Genomic DNA, 10000 nt, shown 5'->3' on the forward strand with positions numbered 1-10000 from the left:
TTGGGTTTTTTTTTTTTTTTTTTTTTCCCTTCTTTTTTAAATTTTCTCTTTTTTTTTTTTCCCCCAAAAAATTTCCCCTTTTTCCCCCTTTCCCCCCCCTTTTTTTAAAAAATTTTTTTTTATTTCTTTTTTTTTTTTTAAATTCTTTTTTTAAAATTTCCCGTCCCAAAAACCCTTTTCCCCCTTTTTTTTTTTCCCCTTTTTTTTTTTTCAAAATTTTTTTTTTTTTTTTATTTTTATTTTTCCTCTTTTTTTTCTTTTAAATTTTTCTTTTTTTTTTTCCCCCCCTTTTTTTTTTTTCCCCTTCATCCCTTTTTAAAATTTTTTTTTTTTAAACACCCCTCCCTTTTTCCTTTTTTTTTCCCTTTTCCCCCCCCCTTCCCCCCCCTTTTTTTTTTTTGGGGGGGGCGGGGTTAAAAATTTTTAAAAAGTTTTTGGGGGGAAAAAAACCCGATTTTTTTTTAACCCTTTTCCCAATTGAAAAATAAACTAAAAAGGGGTTTTTAAAAATTTTGGGTTAAATTTTAGGGAGCAAAAAAAAAAAAAACCCCCCAAAAAAAACAAAAAAAACCAAAAAAAAAATTTTTTGGGGTTTTAAATCATTTTAACTTCCCGATGGGGGCCTTTTCAGGGGAAAAAAAAGGAAAACAACCCAAAAACCCAAAAATTTTTTGGGGCCCCCCATTTTAAAAGGGGTTTTTTTCCCATAAGTTTTAAATTTCCAAAAAAATGGGAACTAAAAATTGAATCCCCTTTAAAAAGTTGCAAAAGCCAATTTTTGGGGGAACGGGGGGGAAAAAAATTTAAAATCAAAAAAAAAAAAAAGGGGGCACGCAAAGAAAAGGGGGCCCAAAAACCCGCCAAACAAAATTGAAAAATTTAGCTTTAAACTAAAGGCCCCGGGGGAAAAAAAATTTGGTTACTGGGGGGATTTTAAAAAAGGGGAAATCATTTTAAATTTTAAAATTTAAAAAATTCTAAATTTTTAGGGGAAAAATTTTCTTAAGTTCCAAAAACCAAAAGATTTTTTTGGGAAAAAGTTTTTTCAACCGCCAGAAATGGGCGGGGGTTAAAAATTTTTGCCCCATGATTTTTCGGCCTAAAAAAAATTTTTTTTAAAAATTTTTAAAAAATTATATTTTTTTATTTTTTAAAAACCCTTTTTTTATTTTCCTTTTTTTTAAAATTGGGGTTTTTTTAAAAATTTTTTTATTTTTAAAACCCCCTTTTTTTTTTAAACCCCCTTTTTTAAAAAAAATTTGGGGCCCCAAAATTTTTAAAAATTTTAAAAAAGGGAAAAAAACAATCCAAAAAAATTTTTTTTTAAAAAATTTTAACCCCTTTCCCCTTTTAAAATTTTTAATAAAGTTTTTAAAAATTTTTGATATTTTTAAAATTTAAAATTTTTAACTAATTTAAATTAAAATTATTTAAAAAAAAAAAATTTTAAAATTTAAAAAGTTCTTTGTAAAAAAAAAAAAATTTTTTTTTAAAATAATTTTAAATTTTATAATTATAATATAAAAATTTTAATATATATTATATATATATATATATATAAAATAATAATATATATTTTATAATTATATATATATAAAATTTTTAATATATATAAATTTAATAAATTTTTTTATAATATATTTTAATATATTTTTTTTTTAAAATTATTTATATAAAAATTAATCTTTTTATATATTTTATATTATTATATTTTTATTATTATAATTAAAATTTATATTAATTATATTCTATAATTTATTATAATAAAAAATATTATATATATAATATATATTTATATATATTATATATATATTAAAATTAAAATTTTAATAATTATATTTTTATTAAAATTAAAATTATTTTTTATATAAATATTTTTTAAAATTTATTTTTTTTTAATATTTATTTTTTTTTTATATTATATATATTTTTATTTTTTTTAAATTAAAATTCTTTTTTAATTTAATTTTTAAATATATTATATTATATTATTTTAAAAAATTATTTTTTTAAAATTATTTATTTTTTTTTATTAATTATTTTTTTATATAATATTTTTATATATTTTTAATTTTTTAAAAAAAATTTTTTTTTTAAAAACCCAATTTTTAATAAAATTTTTATCTTTTAAAAAAATTTTTATATTTTATTTATAAAATTTTTTAAAAAAAAATTTAAAAAAAAATTTTAAATATTTAAATTTTAATATTTTAATAAAAAAAAACAAAATTATATTAATTATATATATAAAATATATAATATATATAATATAATATATTAAATATTTTCATTAAATATACATTTAATATATATAAATTAATATATTTTAAAATATTTTAAAAAAATTTTTTTATATATTAAATATATTTAAATAAAAAAAAAACCCCCACACACACACACCACACCCCCAACACACACAACACACAAAACCCACACCCACCCCACACACACCCCCACAAACCCCCAAACAAAATTTTCAACTTAAAAAAACTTATATAAAAAATTTATATAAAATTATTTAAAACTATACAATTTTACTATAAATATACATATATAAATATATATATTTTTTATATCTATATTATATTTATTTATATATTATATATTATATATTATTTATTTAAAAACCCACACACCACACCAAACCACACACACAAACCACACACCCCAACCACACCAAAACCCCACACCACAAAAAAAAACACCAACAAACATAAAAAATAAAATTATTTTATATTTATAAAAAAATACTTATATATCCCAAAATTTATATATACACAATTTATATATAAAAATTACTTAAAAATAAAATATATAAAAAATTTAAATTTTTTTTTAAATTATATATATATATAATATATAAAAGGGCCACACTTTGTCTGACTACTCATCCTGTGCAAACCCTCTTGTTTAAGTTCTGAAAGGTACCCTCGCACTCTCCCCACACAACCCCTTTCCTTTTTCCCTCTTTGAAAACCCTCAAAAAAATTTTTCCCACCAAAAACCCTTCCCCTCGCTGCTAGGACTGTTTGTAAAAACAGGGGAGAGACAACGGGAGACGCCCCCGCACACAGGTCAACTCCACCACCACCTCGATGCAGGGGTATGGGGGTCTCTAGGGGGGCCATTTATCTTTAAAATAAACCACAACTAAATCCCCCCTTTCCCTTTACCCCCCAAGACTTCTCTGGTCTTATAATTTTGTGTGTGTGTGTGTGTGTGTGTGTGTGTGTGTGTGTGTCTATACATGTATATATGTATATTTGTTTATATATTTAAATTTCTTTTATACCCATTATACATATGGTTATTAATATTTATTTAATATATATATATTATATATATATATTAATTAAATATATTTTGTATAATTTTATATAAAAATGAGTAAAAAAAATGCTGCATTGAACGATAAATACAACCCCCCCTGACCAGGGTCGAACCTAGGGACTCCGGTATGAAAAGGAGCCATTGCTAAACCAACCCTGCCACCGACCCCTAAAGGAGTACAACTAGGGTCTCCTAACATTACCTTCACTCAAAATTGAGTAATGATAGCAAAGTTTTTTCACACATCCCCCATGGCACTTGGTGGAAATTGATTTAGCAATTCAAACCTAATCTATTACCGAGGTATTTTATGAAAGATGGATAATGCAGTGCCCCATTGATATCGATAAAACAAACCCCCCTGACCCAGGGCATCCGGGTATAAAAACCGGGGGCCATGCTAAAAAACCTTTAATAATGGGTTCAAAGCACAATCCCTTAAGTAACCTAACTGAAATTTCCCGTTTAAAATCTTCCCTTTTAAATTTTTAAAAATATCTGTAAACGTATTGTTACTAATTTTATTACCCTTATTATTATTTGTATTACATAATTATGAAAATTGTAATATAATTGTAACTAACCATTTCTGGAGCTATTCATATGTGTAAACAACATTGATAAAATGAAACCTAAAAATCATTTTTTTGGAAGGGATGATTCATTAAACACCTTGTCGCCTGATGATATTGGGAGGTATCTGTACTTATATGGAGAGGGTGGTCCAGAATTCTGGGTAGTACCTAAGCATATCATGACAATGAAGTTTTGAAAATTTGCACTTTTTGGTAAAACTTAAATTTTAACTCCACCACGCACCATGCTTTTAAATTTTTTGTGGCTCCATGGGTTAAGAAGTTTTTTCTCCTTTAAACTTTTTTTTGTGTAATTAACATAAACTTTCTTTTAAAATCCCTTTTCAAAACAAAAAATTTTCTCTTGAGGCAGTGTGTTAAAAAAGCCACCCCTTTTTTTGGTGGGTGGTGCTATACTGAGGTTAATTTTGTATTTTTGCTGTCATGATCAGTGGCCTCAACTTTTTTTTTTTCTTTTCTTTTAGATTGGAGATGATGGGTCATTGGTATTGATCCAGCGTGATGGCACCACCCACCCTGCCCTAGCTTTCCACTCTGGATCTGGCCTTTTTTGTGGAGGTTCTCCACTTTTCGTAAAAAAATGTGTATTTTTTCCTTTTATGATAATATTTTGTATGATCTTTTCTTTTTCCATGGTTTTTTCCTTATGATAATTTTTTTTTTATCAAACAAAAGCATGTGAAAATTTTTTTTCTCTTCCACTCAGAAAGGGCCGCAACCTATACTTGGGAGCGACAAGCGGCAAACAGCCCTAATATACTGTCGCAATGAAACCCTTTTGCCAATCGACGGGGGCCGGAGTGGCTGGGGCAGGTGGAGGGGGGGGCCATGCCCCTGGGGCAAAACACACAAAGGGTCTGGGTTTCTTCAAAAACCTGAAACGAACCCTAACCCCACCATTTGCACCCCTCCAATTTTTTGATGCTGTTTGTAATTGGGGTCTTTGTTTATGCCACGAGAACTAATTGGGGTTTTAGTTTTAAGGAACAAACGAGCACCCCATCTTTGAGGCCCTTTAAATCCTTTTATGGGGTTTTTATTTGGGAAAAATTAAGTGATATAGGATTTTTTTTTTATTTTCTTTTTTATTCCATATTCCATAGGATATGGAAGAAAAGATTATATAATTATTACTTTTTCACAGATGAGTGTTTTTCTCATTACATACTGATATTAAGTTAAATTTTTTTCATATCATTTTTTTAACCCGATCAGCATCCAGCCTGCCCCCTGTGTTTTTTTTATTTCTTTCATAAAATTTTTTTTAAAATTTCTCTTTTGTTTTATATTGCTTTTTAATTTATGAAATTGTAATAATTATAATGCCTGTAACAATATTAAAAAAATAAAACTTTTCCTAAAAATCAGGAAAGGGAGAATCAATGAGGTCTTTAGGTTTCTAATTGACTCCTTGGAGGTCACCCTTGTAGAGCCATTCTCTCCCTCTCTCTTTCCTTTTTTTCTCTCTCTCTCTCTCTCTCTCTCTCCTCTCTTCCTCTCCTCCCCTCCCTCTCGCCTCTTTCTCCCCCTCCCCCTTCTCCTTTTCTCTCTTCTCTCCTCCTTCCCTCTCCTCTCTCTTCCTCCCTCTCCCTCCCCTCTTTTCCCCCCCCTCTCTCTCTCTCTCCTCTCTTCTGTCTTTCTTTGGGTTTTTTTTCCATTTTTTCCATGGCTGAAAAATTTTATACAGCATCAAAAGCATTTACTATGGGTCATTCTATTTCTATTTGAGTACAGCCAGGAAAAATAGAAAAACCCTGTTTAAACTCTCCCCTCTAGTTCTTACCAGAAAAACTGTATCCCCCCTTTTCCTTGTCATATATGCTAAAGTCTAGTCCCGCATTTTTGATTTTAAAAATTAACAGTGATTTTAAAAAATTCTGTCTAAAAATTAACTTAAATGTCATGTCAAACAAAGGGGTTATAAAATGTCACAATTTTTTTTGTTGTTGTTATCTTTTCATTTTGTCTTTCAAGATAAAAGGGGCTTGACATCATAAATTGATTATCCCATTTTTATCTGCTTATTATTGTTTATTCATAAAGATGTATAAATATATTTCAAAGATATAAGGAAGTATTAGTTCATGGGGTTTGTAGAAGGGTTATATAAATTAAAAAAAAACTAAAACTTTTTTGACCTTTTGCCAGCATGACAGTGTATTGCCATTTTATTAGGATACTTTCATCTTGTCCAGCTATCTGTCTTTTCTTTTGATGTTCTCCATGATTGTATAGACACACACAAACACACACACACACCCCACGCCACACCCACACACACGCACCCCAAAAACCCCACACACACACACACACCACAACACACACCACACACAAAACACACCACAACACCCACACCACACAACCCCACACACACACACACACCCACAACCCCAAGATTATAACCACCCCTCAGTCCAACTTGTATTGGGGCATATTTGAACACATCAAATTTTTAAAAGGGGTTTTTATTAGAGGGGACTGACTGCATTTTTATGCAAAATTACTAAACCCTTTTTAGTAAAATCAAGGGGATGTACTTTTCCTGCACTTATACCTGGTACAAATTATTTTTGGTGAACAGTAGCAGTAGCTGCTTACATTCTCATACTACAGCTTGAATAGATTGTAGGTTGGGGTTACAATTTTATAAAAAAAAAAAATCAGAAAATATAATTAAAACATTACTCTGAAATATTTTGTTAAAATTTTTTCCTATACAAATATTTGGAACTTCGTTTGTAAAATTGAGCATTCTTATAATAGGGGTTTTCTCTTTTTCTCCAATGCCATCGGGCACTAAAAAATGGTTGTGTAAGTGGGGTATGTGTTTAAAAGGGGTCTAAAAACCCATTACTTTGGCTTGCGGGGGTAGTGTACGGGTTTCGGTTTAACTTTTTTTATTTCCGAGAGTTGGCAACCAGTTAGAACACGACATTTAGTTATGGGGAAATCGGGGCCGCGCGGAGGTCACAGTCACCCACCCGGAGGGAGGCGAGGGCTACCTTAGCGCGATGGTACTTAGCACAACTCTCTAGCCTATGTCATTCTTGGTATAAGTAGTGACCGTTCCAGCTGGGGAGCGTAGCACAGCTGCAGGAAGCTTTGGGGGGGGGGGGGGGGGGGGGGGGGGGGGGGGGGGGGTGGGGTCACTGGCTCCGTCTGCTACACTGATCGCCCCCATTTACATTGCTTGGCCACCTCCATGCCTCGCCCTCGGGCGACTTGGGTTTCCCTCAAGGGTGACCTAACCGGGCGGTCATCTTTCTCGCGGGGTTGTCCTGGTGCATCTTCGGGGCTGTCGTCCTTTGTCCTCTTCCTCCGGGGCCTCGGGAAATGCCCGTCCTTGATGCCCAAACCCCCCTCGAAAGTCTGCACAGGTCCCCTTGCTTCAATTTGTCTAACCTCCTCGTAGTCCTGGCCCGGCCAAAACTCGGTGGCGTCCTCTCCAAAAATCCTCACTTTCTCGCCCGGGCCCTTTCCCCGGTCCACCTCCTCGAAATTTTCATCCGATTACGGCGTCGGGGGGCAGGGGGCTGATACCTGCGCTACGATCCGGGGTTTGCCCGGATCTGGGCGTCCCCGGCGCCCGCCTTGACAGCATTCGGGGGCGCCTGTACCTCGGCAAAGGTGCTGGTTCCGGGATCACGGGATCTGGCGGGAAACGCCCTCCACACACGGGGATGGTTTAAAAACACCTTTCTGAAAAAATCTTGGTCTGGGGGCCAGGGCGATTTTCGATGACCCCTTCCCAGGGCATCCTAAAGGTGCCAACGTAGCAGGTTCTCCTTCGATGCCTGCCGGTCTACTGCAATATATAGTCAGGACCCCGATCAACACGAAAGGCTAGTAAAGAAAAAAAAAGGGAAACAAAAAGGGGTGTTATCTACCACTACCCGGGTTATTTATAAAATTGCTTTTTTTAATTTTGGGTTTTTTAAAATTTTTTTTGTCTTTTTTTTTTTATTTTTTTTTTACTTTCCAAAGATAAAAGAAAATAGAAGAGGAGAGCATAGGGTCCGCAAAGCCCACTTGAACCCCAAACAGTCTCTGATAGATATGAGGTAATAAGGGAACGACAATGGCAATCTGCGAAATTTACTTGAACCCACTTTCGTCCCACGAGAAAATAGAGTAACTTGTACACTTTCGAGCCACTTGTCACAACAACGCGGTTCGGGTGAGTGAAAGCTGTTTTAAAATAAAGGGGGAACAGAGTGACCTCACACAAGAATGATCACAAACACAATATTGGGTTCACTATAACAAACGAAAAGTAAATTAGTAATGCTAGTATTTAAGATTTTTTTAAACTACCACTTGAATTCAACATAAAATATATCACAAAGTAACGCATAAAATAATGGTGACAGGAAAAAATAAACGCCAATTTTTTCAAACAAACTTCTCGGGGTCAGAAAACAAATGCCGGGTACATGCTAGCTTTGCACGTCAGACTTTTAAAAAACTCAATAACGGGGGATCCCATACCCCCAAAGCCTATAAACTGACCTTACCCGAATATAATAACCTCTCTCTTGCGTATCTGTAAGGGCGCTCCAAAATTCCCGAAGGAATAAAATTTTCATGATCACACAAACGCTTGGGGGGTACCCAAAACACAAGCGACTTGAGGGGGAGAAAGGGTGATTTAAAAAGCAATAATGATTCCCAGCTTAAACCCTATCCTACTTTAATTTTAAAGGAAACCGCGGGGCAACCGACTCCCCAAAAGGGGCCGACAATAAATTTGGTTTATTTTACCTACTTTCGAACGACAGAGCGCAGTCTATTAGGCATTTACACAACCCCGGGGCAAATTGGAATACGTCCTTGTATGGGGGGGGATCCTACGCTATATTCAAATAGTACAATTTAAAAAATTATGTTACATGCTTCGCTCTGCGCCGAAGAACTGTCCCCAAAAAGCAATGTAACAAAGCTAGGGGTTAAAACCCAAAGGGTCAACCAAAAAACCCAAAAAACAGGGGAAACCCCGCTTCATCAGACCCCCCCGTCCCCCACCCCACCGGGAAAAAAGAAAATGAGGTCTTTAAGACGGAAAAAAAACCTTTTTTTAAACCCAAATGCCGCAAGTGAAAGAAAGGTACGGTCAGGGCCCCGGGGGTTGGGGGGAAAAATGAAAAATTTTGGATAAGATAATCACGAAGCATTAAATTTGTTCAGTTGAAAAAAAAATCTCTAAAACAAAAGAAATTTATTATTTCTTAAGTAAAGAACTTATTCGTTTTTTTGGTTGCATACTCGATCACAAAAGGAAAAGCGTCTGAGGTAAAAAGTGAGAATGCCCTTTGCTGTCTTACACCTTTTAACCCCAAAAAACCGGGTTAACACATGTAGGGGGAAAAAAGGGAAAGAATAAAAAGGGGGCCCCAAAAGTGACTTACTGTTTTTTTTTTATGTTTTTTTTTTTTTTTTGACATGTTTTAGCGGTCAAGCGGATTTTTTTGGGGTGGGTGTCCCTGTTTTCATGCCAAAAGATGCAACCCCCTCACTGCCACCCGATAAACGGGTCGGGAACCCCCTTTCATTGGCTTGCAGGGGGAGTGTCTGGTATTCGCTTGCTCTTTATTTCCGAGAGTTTTGGGACACACAGTAAAAACACCATGTTCTTAACGGGGATCGGGCCCCGCGGAGGTCAAGTCCGCCCCCGGAGGGGGCGAGGGGAGGGCACTGGCCCGTCTGCTAACTGATCCTCCACTGTACAGTGTATTTATATGGTAATGTATATACCCTGATTATGTAGTATGTATGTTGTGTTTATATATATATATTAAATCTGGGATATTGGATGTAGTATCTACATAGGTTTTTTGTGTAGTAAGTAATACATGTATGTTTTTGGGGTGTACATTATATATATGTTTCATATAAATTTTCTACTACATATATTTCAAACAAAATATATATTATATAAATATAATATATAATTTTTAAAATATAATATTATATATTATATATATATACATTAATACATATATTATATATTATACTCGTATATATATATATATAATGTATTCTATATCTACTTATATATATATGTATATATATCAAAT

Source organism: Penaeus monodon, chromosome 3, assembly GCF_015228065.2.
Source record: "Penaeus monodon isolate SGIC_2016 chromosome 3, NSTDA_Pmon_1, whole genome shotgun sequence".
Taxonomy (NCBI): Eukaryota; Metazoa; Arthropoda; class Malacostraca; order Decapoda; family Penaeidae; genus Penaeus; species Penaeus monodon.